Raw genomic sequence first — 14,962 nt, 5'->3', positions numbered from 1 at the left:
ATACCATATTATTTTAACCTCACAAGCAAAGGGGATTTCCATAGCCACAAGCACAAAGAAAACTGAGTGGGTTTTAAGCACACTCAAAGAATATTTTAATTCCATCAATTTGTCAAAAATATGAGAATAAAATTTGAGTACTGAACAAATGTTCTAAAAGCACAATTTGAAGAATAGTTTTTCCTCTACGAATCATTATCTAATCTGAAATTCTTAACCACCTTTTAATGTCCATCTTTTACCATAAGACTAATGAGAAAATTCTATTTCACAGGACAGCTTTCATTTTCTACCAGTATAAAATAATTTTCATAACATTTAATGCATTTAAAATGTATTTAAATATTTACCTTTCAGTAGTTTCCAGCTATTTTCTTGTAAGATACTCTGTATTACAAATTGTCAAACAGCAAGTATTTATTAGCTTTATCCATAAAAGAGGCACATTCATATTTTAACTCAGCTGTAGTCATGTGAGTACAAATATTAATTTACAACAGTACAGAACCTACATACCCCCGTGAAATTACCAGGTGATGACAACATAAAAATACACATTATTCTTTCTCATTCCTTATCTACCCCGAAAGCTAGAAGAAAACATAGCTACCAATAGTAGTTTATAATTACACATAAGGAGATTGCTGAATTAGGAAAGGTTCAGAGCAAATTCCAGACATCATATGCTCCCTGGGAATGATCCTCAGACATCCCTGATATTTATGAATCGCTATTCTGTAAGACAATCGAAAAGAACATGAATGCATGAAATGTCTAACACTGTCTCAAATGCAGAAGAAAACCGCAAGGTAATGCTGATGGGAGAAACAAGCAAATTTAATCAAACACACAGAAAAGAAACTAAAAGGACAAACAACATGGCAAATACCTAAAAGAGCAAAACCTGGGACAGCTAATGAGCCAGTGAATAACGGATGGTAGAGGCTGACCATTATTCTTCAACACTTTGAATGAATGCCCAAGTAAAAATAGTAGCTCTCGCTCACTATAGATAGACCTGTGGAAGACAAGAAGGTTCAAGCTACCTCAGGTAAAAGCTAGCCTCAGGGAGCAAGCATGAGGTCAATAGTTTCTACCTCCTAATTCCATGAGGTAGAAAAGAACAGTAAGGAAAACAAATAATATAAATTGAAATAAAATGACTATGGGCATATGCCACTGTGTCCAGCTGTTATACATAATTATTAATAGTAGTAGTATTAATTATAGGGTTTTCACTTGCATCCTACACATACTCTTCCCTGTATCAGCTATGCCATTCATCCATGAGAGGCATTCCTTCTAGTCGGCCAAGGAAGACAGAGTAGGAGCTACCTATAAACCATGACTGAGGGGTGCTAGTGAGGGGCTCTGCCCCCTAACTGCCCATTATGCTGAAATTCCTGCATTATAAACTAATCCTTTGGGTCTGGAAAGCTTGCCTTTTATTTAAGATGTTCTTATCTCACAGTCTTCAATCAAAACAGAAGTTGCATCCTTTTTGTCCAATCAGAATTTTTGGAACTCTAGCACATAAATTATTTTGTAAATGTGATAAAAAAAAAAAAAAACATGTAATTCACTTGTTAGGAACACACTCAGCAGAATTCTGAAAACCACTGCTAAAATTAGAAAGGAGGAGAGGAAGGAAACTCAATCTAAGGAAAATGAATTTGCATATTACTTAGAAGTGGAAAACTAAAAATCACCTTATGCTATATTTAGAATCTCTTAATTCTGTGGACTGTCATCTTTCATGGGGTTTCAAAAATCTCTGCCACTATTTATTCAAATACTCCTTCTGGCCGGGACGTAGTGGCTCACACCTGTCATCCCAGCACTTTGGGAGGCCGAGGCGGGTGGATCACCTGAGGTCAGGGGTTCGAGACCAGCCTGACCAACATGGAGAAACCTTGTCTCTATTAAAAATACAAAATTTGCCAGGCATGGTGGCATACGCCTGTAATCCCAGATACTCAAGAGGGTGAGGCAGAAGAATCACTTGGATCTGGGGTGAGCCGATATTGTACCACTGCACTCCAGCATGGGCAACAAGAGTGAAACTCCATCTAAAAAAGACAAAAACAAAAACGAATATTCCTTCTACCCCCCCTCCCTCTTCTTCTAGGATTCAAATCACATATGTCAGACTTTCTCAGGATAGAGTATATTTCTTACAGCTTCTTCAGTGTTGTCCAGCCTTTCCCCCCTCACACTTCATTCAGAGAGGTTTCTTCTGATCTCTCGGGGGCTCACTTTTCTCTTCAGCAGTATCTAATCTGCTGAATCCACTGAATCCTCCATTTTGGCTACTGTATTTTTTAGATCTAGTATTTAGTTGTTTTTCAGGTCTGCTTTGCCCCTTTATATTAAGTTTCCAGTTCCTTGTTGAAATGTTTTTATTCAACTTTTATCTCCATGAACATAATAAACATATGCTTTAGCATCTGTCTGGTAATTCCACTGTCTGCAAAGCCTGTTTCTATCCTCTGTTATCTGTGCGGGTTCTTGTTAAGGTTGTCTCCCAGTAGGCCTGGTTACACTGACTTGGTGGTGTGGTAGACACTCTATTTGAAAAATCATTTCAGAAATAATTTGAGGCGTGAGATGTTACTTTCCTCTGGAGAGGATTTTCATCTGTCTCTGTTAGGTGACTGGGGTCACCAGCAATTTGAGATCACCCTAATCCATTTCACCATTTGAGATTTACTAAACCCCCAGGTGACCCCATGGAGCTTCAGTCCAGGCAAAGGCTGGCACACTCCCAGCCCATGAGTGTTCTGGACGGCAGCCTCTCAAGGTTTCAACATTAACCCCAGGTGGCTCACCAGGATTCTTACACACAGCAAGTTCTAGACTCCAGTTTTTGTTCCTGTCCTCCTGTGAGTCAGTTAACTACACTGCTCAGCCTCTCACCTGCTCTTCCAGAACAGCAAATAGCCGGGCAAAAGCGGCCCTGGGTCAGAGGCTCACGTATCTGGATTTCTATCATCTCCCAAATCTTAGCCCAGTAATTCTTTACTATGTTGTAAATTCCTTGATGCTTTTCAGAAAAGTATCAGCTGGCTTTAACTAGGTTACTCAGGCCATTATCGGAAGCACAAGGCCAGGGCTATTTTCTAAACAGTTGTTTTTGCATTTCAAAGAGTGCAGGCTAGGTACTGCCAAAAAGAACATCAGCAAATCAAACTGATAGACTCTTGGGCCTTTTTTCTGAGACAAAGTCTCACTGTCACCCAGGCTGGGGTGCAGTGGTTATGATCATAGCTTACTGTAGCCTCCAACTCCTGGGCTCAAGCGATCCTCACCTCATCCACCCAAAGTATTGGGATTATAGGCATGAGCCACCATGCCCAGCTATGGGCCTTTTTCAGAAAACTTTTTTCCTCCATACATAGTGAACTGTATAGGAAATTAATTTCTGAGTATCTACCACCTCAACAGGTTTAGAAAGCTGACAGACTTAATCTGGCAAATCACCAGATCCTAGCTCATGCTGTTAACCAAGCCCAGTAAATAAACATAGCAGTTACTGTTGTTTGCAGGTCCCGTTAAGCATTACCATCCCGCACAGTGTTCTGAATTCCAAGTGCCAGTACCTGTATCTCTGGCTTCTGAAGCCCATCTGCCCACGTGCAAGGCAGGCCCAAACTACAGGGGAATGTGTACCTACCTGAGGGCAGTCCTCACAATCTACTGATAAGAAGACTCCAGCTTCCTTAAATCCAGCCTCCCTCCAAACCCCCAGTGGAAAAATCACAACTCTGACATACGTATGCTACACTGGCTCTAGAATTCCCCAGCACAATCAAGCTTCAGTTGTCCACAGCGGGACCTGGCTTGAAAACATGCCCTTTATTGGCTGTCTTTCCTACATGGCGCACTTCATTCCCCTACTGGTGTGTCCTGGGATTACCTCGCAAATACACAACTTGGATTCAGATTTCTATCTCAAGATCTGCTTCCAGAGGAACCAAAACTAATCAATTCAGGTTTTAACAGAAAAGGAACAATTTGACAAATCCTTAGATGCACTAATTTATTTCTAAATGAAAAATCTAATAAAGGGAGCCTTTACAGGTTTTGTTGCCTTGAAGTGCAAAATAATGCACAGAAAAACGTTTTTCTGAAAAGTAGTAAGATATCTTTATACTTGCAGGAACAGAACGTTAAAAAGTGATAAACTTTTCTCTCTTCATTTTTTTTTTTTTTTTTTGAGACAGAGTCTCGCTCTGTTGCCCAGGCTGGAGTGCAGTGGCACGATCTCGGCTCACTGCAAGCTCCACCTCCCGGGGTCACACCATTCTCCTGCCTCAGCCTCTGGAGTAGCCAGGACTACAGGAGCCCGCCACCACGGCCGGCTAATTTTTTTGTATTTTTAGTAGAGGCGGAGTTTCCGTGTGTTAGCCAGGATGGTCTCGATCTCCTGACCTCGTGATCCGTCCGCCTCAGCCTCCCAAAGTGTCTTTTTTTTTTTTTTTTTTTTTTTGAGAAAGTTTCGCTCTTGTTGCCCACTTGTTGCCCAGACTGGAGTGCAATAGCGCAATCTCAGTTCACCGCAACCTCTGCCTCCCGGGTTCAAGCGATTCTCCTGCCTCAGCCTCCCAAGGAGCTGGGATTACAAGCATGCGCTACCACGGCTTGTATTTTTGTAGACAAAGTTTCTCCATGTTGGTGAGGCTGGTCTCAAACTCCCAACCTCAGGCCTCCCAAAGTGCTGGGATTATGGGCAGGGGCCACCGGGCCCAGCCAAAAAGTGATAAGCTTTTCTAAGGAAAGCGAAAGCAACCAGGCAGTGTAGTTTGAAATCCTTACTAATCCGGTGATACATAAGAAAGATTAAATTTAGCACAATCAAACCTAGACACAATACTGCAGCACTGAGCCTATGTGTCTAAAGCACTGAAGTGGTAGCAAGTCACAAAATACAAGTTAAAAAGAAGGTGGTGACTTCGCTTTCAGCTGCAACATGTAATGAGTATAGAAGCCTTCACTCCTGATGAGAAAAAGCTGGGAAAATTCAAAATCAATGGCTCTTTTGGGACCATCAGAGAACTAAGCTAACAGGGCAAACTGTGCTGGAAACCTGGAAAGACATAGACGAGATCCACTTACCTGGAGCAGAAACTGCCAGAGCTATAAGCTGGTGGTGGAGGCTCGGTGTGGACTAGTGAGAGAGTGAGAAACTCGGGGAAGCAGTCTCAGGAGGTGCGGGACCCACACTTTTGTGGGCTTTACCTCCAGGAATTCCACCAGGCACTAAGGTAAAAGATCCCAGAAAGATCCCTCTGGCAGGGGAGGTGAAGAGTAATAAGCCCAAAGTTTTCTCTGTCACAAAGTCATTTGCTCTAGGGGAAAAAAACTTTGCTAGATCCTTCTCCTAACTAGGGGAATGCAAAGGGCATTCCTCCCACTCCAGCCTCCTCCAGCCTTCCTGTCATACCTACAGGGCAAAAAAATCCGCAAAGGTCAGGGCCTCAAGGAAATAGGGCGGGAATAGGTGACAGGGGAGAAGAGCTCTAACACTAGAGAAATACTTGTGAAGATCACAGCCCACTGTAAGAGTGAACCCATGTGAGACCCAGACCCACTGTCAGACTGAGATTTAACCAGATTCCAGAACTCCCACCCTCCCTCACTTTACCACCACACCCACAGGGTTCCAAATATACTAAAAGTGGCTTACAATTCAAAGAGGAAAGAAAAAGGAATAAAGCTGGAAGCATCATGCTCCCAGACTTCAAAATATACTACAAAGCTGTAGTGATGGAAACAACATGGTACTGGCATAAAAACAGACACACAGAGCAATGGAACTGAGAACCCAGAAATCAATCCACAATATTACAGCCAACTGATTATTGACAAAGATGCCAAGAATACTCACTGGGGAAAGGACAGTATCTTCAATAGATGGTACTGAGAAAACTGGATATTCATATGCAGACGAATGAAACTAGCCTCCCACCTCTATACAAAAATCAGCTCAAAACGGATCAAAGACCTAAATGTAAGACCTGAAATCATAAAACTACTGAAAGAAAACAGGGGAAATGCTTCAGGACATTAATCTGGGAAAATATTTTATGAATACAACTTCAAAAGCCCAGGCAACAAAAGCAAAAACAAACACATGGGGTTATGTCACACTAAAAAACTTCTACACAGCAAAGGAAACAATCAACAGAGTGAAAAGATAACCTACAGAATGGGAGAAAATATAAGCAAACTATTCATCCAAAAGAGGATTAATAACCAGAATAAACCAGGAACTAAAACATCTCAGTAGGAAAAAAAAATCAGATTTAAAAATGGGCAAATGATCTGAATAGCAATCTCTCAAAAGAAGACAAATGGCCAAGAAATATATGACAAAATGTTCAATTATCACAAGTCATCAAGGAACGGCAAATCAGAAGCACAATGAGGTATCATCTCATCCCAGTTAGAGTGGCTATTACCAAAAAGACAAATAAAACTAAACCAACAAATGCTGGGGAGGATGCAGAGAAAAATGAACTCTTATACTCTGTGGGTGAGAATATCAACTAGTAGTACAGCCACTATGGAAAACAGTATAGAGGTTCCTCAAAATCTACAAATAGCATACCATATGAATCAGCAATCCCACTACTGGGCATTTATCCAAAGGAAAGGAAATTGGTATATCGAAGAGACATCTACATCCCCATGTTAACTGCAGTGTTATTCACAATAGCCAAGATACGGAATGAATCTGGGTGTCCAACAGATGAACAGATAAAGAAAATGTGGAATACAAACACAATGAAATACTATTCAGCCATAATTTGAGTGGAATCCTGTCATTCACAGCAACATGGATGGAACTGGAGGATAGTAAGTGAAATAAGCCAGGAACAGAAAATTAAACACCACATATTCTCATTCATATATGGAAGCTGAAAAACAGTTGATCTCACAGAAAAATTTGAACAGAGGATACTAGAGGCTGGGAAGGGTAGGTGAAGGGAGGAGATGGGAAGAGATTTGCTAAAGGATACAAAATTATAGCTAGATAGGAGGAATAAGTTCTAGTGGTCTATAGCACTGTAGGATGACTACAGTTAACAATAGCATATTGTACAGTTTCAAATAGCTATAAGGAGAATATTGAATGTTCCCAACACAAAGAAATGATAAATGTATGAGATGATGGATATGCTAATTACTCTGATCTGATCACTGATATATGTATAGAAACATCACTATGTACCCCATAAATATATACAATTATATGCCAATTGAAAAATAAAATGAAATGTATATTGTAAACTCTACAGTAAACGCTATTTTGGAAATAAATGCTTATTCCCCGATGTGGCAGAGAAGAATCAGCAATCAGACAAAAAGTTTCCTTAGCAAGGCGATGTTTACTCTCTGCAGAAAGGGTGGTGCCCATCAGCAATCCTGCCACGAGCACACACAAAGTAAAAAAGACACTAGAATATTTATCCTTTACACATGAGGTCCCTATTGCTGTGTTCTGACTCCATTGGCTGGAGCCAGACCTCACAATCTAAACTAAAACCCGATTGGCTAACAGTTCAAAACTTTTCTAAATAGGTAAAGGCAGTGAGGAACAAAGGAAAAAAGGAAGTTACTTACGAAAGGATTTAGAAAAGTAATAATATTCCCAAATAAGGGAGGACGCTGCAAGCTGGGACATGCCTGGGCACGTTCAGCACAAATAATTTGACTAAGGTACAAGGACACAAAATGTATTATGTGCCTGTGAGCATGTTTAACACAGATACTGAAGTCAGAGTATGCTTATTCTGTCCCATTTGCTACATAAGGCTTAACAGAGTTATTACTATAAAATAAGAAACTTGAAGAAAGTTAGTTCTGAGAAAAGATATCAATAATATTTATGATTTAAAGGGGAAGCTTTGAAGAGGAACTTTTGCTTTCTACACATTAGAATTTTTTTTCTTTTTTTTTTTTTTTTTGAGACAGAGTCTCACTCTGTCACCTAGGCTGGAAGTGGCACAATCTTGGCTCACTGCAACCTCCACCTCCCAGGTTCAAGCAATTCTTCTGCCTCAGCCTCCTGAGTAGCTGGGACGACAGACGTGCGCCAGCATGCCCATGTCTCAAACTCCTGACCTCAAGTGATCCACCTGCCTTGGCCTCCCAAAGTCCTGGGATTACAGGGGTGAGCCACAGCACCCAGCTTAAAAACTTTTTTTTTTTTTTTGAGACAGTTTTGCTCTTATTGCCCAGGCTGGAATGCAGTGGCATGATCTTGGCTCACTGCAACTTCTGCCTCCCAAATTTAAGCGATTCTCCTGCCTCAGCCTCCTAAAAACTTTTTAAAAGAAGTATAATTGATATGCTACATGGTAACTGACGGAATAATGGTCTGTTGCAGGAAGTCAGGGACCCCAAATGGAGGGACCGGCTGAAGCCATGGCAGAAGAACGTGGATTGTGAAGATTTCATGGACATTTATTAGTTTCCCAAATTAATACTTTTATAATTTCTTATGCCTGTCTTTACTGCAATCTCTAAACATAAATTGTAAAGATTTCGTGGACACTTATCACTTCCCCAATCAATACCCTTGTGATTTCCTATGCCTGTCTTTAATCTCTTAATCCTGTCAGCTGAGGAAGATGTACGTCGCCCCAGGACCTATGATAATTGCATTAACTGCACAAATTGTACAGCATGTGTGTTTGAGCAATATGAAATCTGGGCACCTTGAAAAAAGAACAGGATAACAGCAATTGTTCAGGGAATAAGAAAGATAACCTTAAACTCTGACCGCCAGTGAGCCGGGCAGAACAGAACCATATTTCTCTTCTTTCAAAAGCAAATGGGAGAAATATTGCTGAATTTTTTTCAGCAAGGAACATCCCTGGGAAAGAGAACACATGCCTGGAGGTATAGGCTCATAAACAGCCCCCCCCCCCAGGTGTGCCCGTCTCTTATGGTCGAGACTACAGGGGTGAAATAGACCCCAGTCTCCCATAGCGCTCCCAGGCTTATTAGGAAGAGGAAATTCCCGCCTAATAAATTTTGGTCAGACTGCTTGATCTCAAAACCCTGTCTCCTGATAAGATGTTATCAATGACAATGGTGCCTGAAACTTCATTAGCAATTTTAATTTTGCCCCGGTCCTGTAGTCCTGTGATCTCGCCCTGCCTCCACTTGCCTTGTGATATTCTATTACCTTGTAAAATACTTAATGTCTGTGACCCACACCTATTCGCACACTCCCTCCCCTTTTGAAAATCCCTAATAAAAACTTGCTGGTTTTTGTGGCTTGTGGGGTGTCACGGAACCTACCGACATGTGATGTCTCCCCCGGATGCCCAGCTTTAAAATTTCTCTTTTGTACTCTGTCCCTTTATTTCTCAAGCTGGCCGACGCTTAAGGAAAATAGAAAACCTACATGAATATAGGGGCAGATTCCCTGATAATGGCCCCCTCAGAAATGTACACATCCTAATCCCTAGAATTAAGGTAGCAGATGAGATTAAAGTTGCTACTCAGATGACGTTAAAATACAGAGATTATTCTGGATTATGTGGGTAGACCCAATATAATTACAAGGGTCCTTAAATGTGAAAGAGGGAGGCAAAAGAGGAGATCAGAGTTGATGCAATGTGAGAAGAACTCGACCTACTGCTAGCTTTGAAGATGGAAGAAAAGGGCCACAAGCCAAGGACTGCAGGTGGCTTCTCAATAGGGCAAGGAAACAGATTCTCTCCCAGAACCTGAAAAAAGTGAAACAGCCCCGCCAACACCTTGAGTTTAGTCCCCTGAGACGCATTTCAGACTTCTGACTTCCAGAACTGTAAGATAAGTTGTGTTGTAAGAATAGGAAGCTCATACAAGATAAGAGAGGAGATAAAGTTGAATCACATAAAATGTCCAATTAAAAAGAAATAAAAGGCCAGGCGCGGTGGCTCACACCTGTAATCCCAGCACTCTGGGAGGCCAAAGTGGGCGTATCATGAGGTCAGGAGATCGAGACCATCCTGGCTAACACGGTAAAACCCCGTCTCTACTAAAAATACAAAAAATTAGCCGGGCATGGTGGCAGGTGCCTGTAGTCCCAGTTACTCGGGAGGCTGAGGCAGAAGAATGGCGTGAACCCAGGAGGCGGAGCTTGCAGTGAGCCAAGATCACGCCACTGCTCTCTAGCCTGGGCGACAGAGGGAGACTCCATCTCAAAAAAAAAAAAAAAAAAAAAAAAGGAAAAAAAGAAAGAAAAAAGCAGTAAGTGCAGAACAATGATGGAAGATGCTAATCCAACGATATTAATAATCACTTCTAACGTGAATTGTCTAATTACACCAATCAAAAGAGAGTGTCACAGTGGACAAAATTTTTTAAAAAGACTTAACTATATCATGTCTGTAAGAAACCAACTTGAACTATAAAGCTTTAGATATGCTAACAGTAAAGGGATGGGGAAAGATACATCATGCTGACATTACAAATCAAAAGAAAGCTGGAGTAATTGTAACTGCAGACAAAACAGATTTTGTCTGATAATCAGGGACAAAAAGGGTCTTATATAATAAAGAGGTCGGTTCTCCAAGAAGACGTAACAATCTTGAATGTGTATGCTTCAAATAAGAAGGCATCATAATACATGAGGCAAAAACAAAGAAAAATATACAGAGACAAATCCACTACTACAGTTGGAGACTTCAACACTGTCAGTTACTGATAGATCAAGCAGCCAGAAAATCAGTAAAGAAACTGATAACTTGAACAACACAGTGCTATCAACCTGATCTAAATGACATTTATAGAAAATTCCATCCAACAATAGTAGATATACATTCTTCTCTAGCTCACATTTACCAATATAGACCACATTCTGGACCATAAAACACATCTTAACAGATTCAAGACTAGAAAGCATACAAAACATGGTCTAGAATAACATGAATTAAACTAGAAATCAGTAACAGAGATATCTGGAAAATCCCCAAGTATCTAGAAATTAACACACTTCTAAATAACCCATGGGTCTAAGAAGTCTCAAAAATTAAACAATATATTGAACTAAAGTAAAAATGAAAATATAACTTATCAACATTTGTGGGATACAAAGCACACAATGTTTAGAGAAAAACATGCAGCATTAAATGAAAATATTAGAAAGGAAGAAAGATCAGAAGTCAATAACCTAAACTTGCACTTCTGAAAACCAGAGAAAGAAGAACAATTTGATTCTTTTATAGTTCATAAGTGTGGTGACTGGGTTTTCATGTGCTTGTGGGAAATATGCCTCCCTTAAATCTTATTACAAAGTCAGCCCATTTTACTTGTCTGACATGAACTTAGTAGAAAATTAAAAAATAAAAAATTAAAAATAAAAAGGAAAACAATTTAAGCCTCAGGCAATCAGAAGAAAAATACAATAAAAATTAAAGTAGAAATCAATGAAATTGGAAAAAGGAAAACAGTAGGAGAAAAACCAAAAGCTGGTTCTTTAAAAAGATCAAATAAGGTGATAAACATCTAGCCAGGTAAAACTGATTAGATTGTACCCTCTCTTCCCTAAGAAAAAAGAGAAAAGACAAGTTACCAATATCAGCAATGAAGAACGAGTCATCATACTGTTCCCATGAACAGTAAAAGGATAATAAAGAAATATTACAAATAACTCTATGCCCACAAATACAAGAAAAAATGTACCAATTTCTTTAAACTATCAAAACTCACCAACACAAAAACCTGCATATGAAACCTCATAGCAGCTTTATTTATAACCACCAAAACTTGGAAGCAAACAACTAAGAAGTCCCTCAAAAGATGAATGAACAGTGGTACATCCATACAATGGAGTTTTATTTAGCAAAAAGAAGAACTATCAAACTACACAAAGATGTGAAAGAAACTGAAATGCATATTGCTAAATGAAAGATGCCAGCTTGAAAAGGCTACATATTGAATGCTTTCCATTGTATGACATTCTGGAAAAGGTAAAACTATAGAGATGATAAACAGATAAGTAGTAGTCAGGGGCTCATAGGGTGGGGAGGCAGAGGGTTCAATATGAAGCACAGGGGAATTTTTAGGGCAGGGCAACTTCTGTGTAATATGATAGAGGCAGATACATGATCCAGTGCTGGAGGTGGGGCCTGGTGGGAGACGCTTGGATCATGGGAGCGAATCGATCCCTCATGGCTTGCTGCTGACTTGCTGACAGGGAGTTCTTGCAAGATCTGGTCATTTAAAAGTATGTGGCACCTCCCCTACCACTCTCTCTTGCTTGCTCCTGCTTTCACCAAGTGACGTGCCTGCTCCCCCTTCACCTTCTGCCATGATTGGATGCTTCCCGAGGCCTTCCTAGAAGCCAAGCAGATGCCAGCACCATGCTTCCTGTAAAGCCTGCAGAACCCTGAACCAATTAAATGTCTTTTCTTTATGAATTACCCAGTCTCTGGTATTTCTTCATAGTAATGCAAGAATGGCTTAACACACATCCAGTTCTTGGTTTTTAATATCATTCTCCAATAAAAAAGGACCAGAAGTCCTTAGAAAAATGGTGGATTCTAGGACTGGGACAGGAAATATGCAAGATGGCTCTTGCAGTGCCAGAAAATAAGGAGTGCTCAATAAAACAAACCAAAACTATTAGAACTGATAAATTCAGTAAAGTTGCAGGACACAAAATCAATATACAAATATCAGAGCATTTATCTAGGCCAACAGCAAACAATCTGAAAAAAGAAATCAAGAAAGTAATCCCATTTACAATAGCCACAAATAAAATTAAATACTAGGAATTAACCAAATGAACTGTTGGGAACAGGCCCCAAATCTGGCCATAAACAAAATCTTTGCAGCACTGTGACATGCTCATGATGGCCTTGACGCAATGCTGGAAGGTTGTCGGTTTACCGGAATGAGGGCAAGGAACACCTGGCCTACCCAGGGTGGAAAACCACTTAAGATGTTCTTAAACCACAAACAATAGCATGAGCGATCTCTGCCTTAAGGACATGTTCATGCTGCAGGTAACCAGCCAGAGCCCATCCTTTTATTTTGGCCCATCCCTTTATTTCCCGTAAGGAATACTTATAGTAAATCTTACGACTGGCTTGCTGTCAATAAATATGTGGGTAAATCTCTGTTCATAGCTCTCAGCTCTGAAGGCTGTGAGACCCCTGATTTCCCATTCCACACTATATTTCTGTGTGTGTGTCTTTAATTCCTCTAGCGCCACTCGGTTAGGGTCTCCATGACCAAGCTGGTCTCAGCAAGTAGTGCCCATATGTAGGGCTCAAACCCAGGTCAAAGGGTCGCCAGAGCAACAGTTGGAGAACGTGGAACTAAGCTGGAGGACACCCAAGTACTCTTAATTATTAGTCCCTGTAGTGAGTAAGAAGGGGAGCTTGGAAGCATCAGGGTAACAATGGGACAAGTGTGGGCTCTGGTTCATTCCGCCTTGGAACCTTTTCACACTGATGAGGAGGAAGGAGAGTATAATGAAGTAACAGAGCAGGTTTATTTGCCAGCTAAAGGTAAAGTGGCAAAGGAGGGAGAGGTTCATCCCTATCCTTCTGTACTCCCTCATTATTTTGAAGAAAAAGAGTAGCCTGACCCTCCAGATCTTTCTTTTCCAGAGGACACTGGGTGAAAAGTAGTTGCCCCACTGACTGTTCAAGCTGCGCCTCAAGCAACTGCTCTCAGTTCTATTCAGGCAGGAATTCAGCAAGCTAGATGAGAGGGTGATTCAGAGGCTTGGCAGTTCCCTGTTAGAATACACCCCCGAGATAAACAGGGAAATATTATAGCTACATTTGAGCCTTTTCCTTTTAAATTGGGGAAACACCATGAGGGGCCAGTTCCGGGCCCTGTTTCAAACCAGGGCGTTTCTGGCTCAGGCCATTCCCTCACCCCCGTACAATGTCTGTCCCCCGCCACAGCCGGTAATGCTGCAAGTAGATTTACTCTGCACAAAAGCTGTGAGCCTTCTGCCTGGGGAATCCCCACAAAAGGTCCCAACAGGAGCCTGTGGACCCTTGCCAGCAGGGATGATAAGCTTACCTCTAGGCAGGTCTAGTTTAAATTTAAAAGGGGTACAAGTACAAACAGGAGTCACTGATTCCGATTACAATGGGGAAATTCAAATTGTTGCATCTACTTCTGTTCCCTGGAAAGCAGAGCCAGGAGACTATATAGCACAGCTCCTAATTGTGCCATATGTGGAAATGGGGAAAAGTGAAATTAAATGAACAGGAGGATTTGGAAGCACAAATAAACAAGGCAAAGCGGCTTATTAGGTGAATCAAATTACTGATAAACGTCCTACCTGTGAAATAACTATTCAGGGAAAGAAATTTAAAGGTTTGTAGATAAAGGAGCGGACATTTCAATCATTTCTCTACAGCACTGGCCGTCTGCATGGCCAATTCAACCCACTCAATTTAACATAGTTGGAGTTGGTAAAGCCCCTGAAGTGTATCAAAGTAGTTATATTTTGCATTGTGAAGGGCCCGATGGACAACCTGGGACTATTCAACCAATTATAACTTCTGTACCTATAAATTTATGGGGAAGAGATTTATTACAACAATGGGGAGCACAAGTTCTAATTCCAGAACAATTACATAGTCCTCAAAGTCAACATATGATGCATGAAATGGGGTATGTCCCTGGTATGGGAACAGGAAAAAATTTGCAAGGTTTGATGGAACTGCTTCAAGTGGAAAGACAAAGTTCCTGCCAAGGTTTGGGATATCATGTTTGATGGAGGCCATTGTTAAGCCTCTAGAACCTATACCTTTAAAATGGTTAACAGATAAGCCAATTTGGACAGAACAATGGCCCCTGAGTAAAGAGAAACTGGAGGCTTTAGAAGACTTAATTACTGAACAATTAGAAAAGGGACACATAGCTGCAACATTTTCCCCTTGGAATTCTCCAGTTTTCATAATTAAGAAAAAATCAGGTAAATGGAGAATGTTAA

The 14,962-nt window shown here is 40.8% G+C and overlaps 1 protein-coding gene and 1 non-coding gene across 4 annotated transcripts in view; one reads left to right on the top strand and one right to left on the bottom strand.

Moving 5' to 3' along the window:
- The window catches only part of GALNT11 (polypeptide N-acetylgalactosaminyltransferase 11), a 74,579-nt gene that overhangs the window by 42,557 nt on the left and 17,060 nt on the right, over positions 1-14,962 (bottom strand). Inside the window, exon 1 of one of the 3 annotated variants that reach the window (XM_030826207.1) lies at positions 5,116-5,305. The exons of the other annotated variants lie outside the window; for them this stretch is intronic. The gene's annotated coding sequence lies outside the window, so the exon portion shown is untranslated. Of the gene's footprint in view, positions 1-5,115; positions 5,306-14,962 lie in introns of those variants that run through there. 3 annotated transcript variants of the gene reach the window in all.
- On the top strand, positions 11,214-11,319 carry LOC115838160. The gene has a single exon (XR_004033201.1). It is a non-coding gene; the product is annotated as a small nucleolar RNA U13 (small nucleolar RNA).

This window comes from Nomascus leucogenys, chromosome 13 (genome assembly GCF_006542625.1).
Source record: "Nomascus leucogenys isolate Asia chromosome 13, Asia_NLE_v1, whole genome shotgun sequence".
NCBI classification, from domain to species: Eukaryota; Metazoa; Chordata; class Mammalia; order Primates; family Hylobatidae; genus Nomascus; species Nomascus leucogenys.
This window is presented reverse-complemented; position numbering and strand designations above follow the sequence as displayed.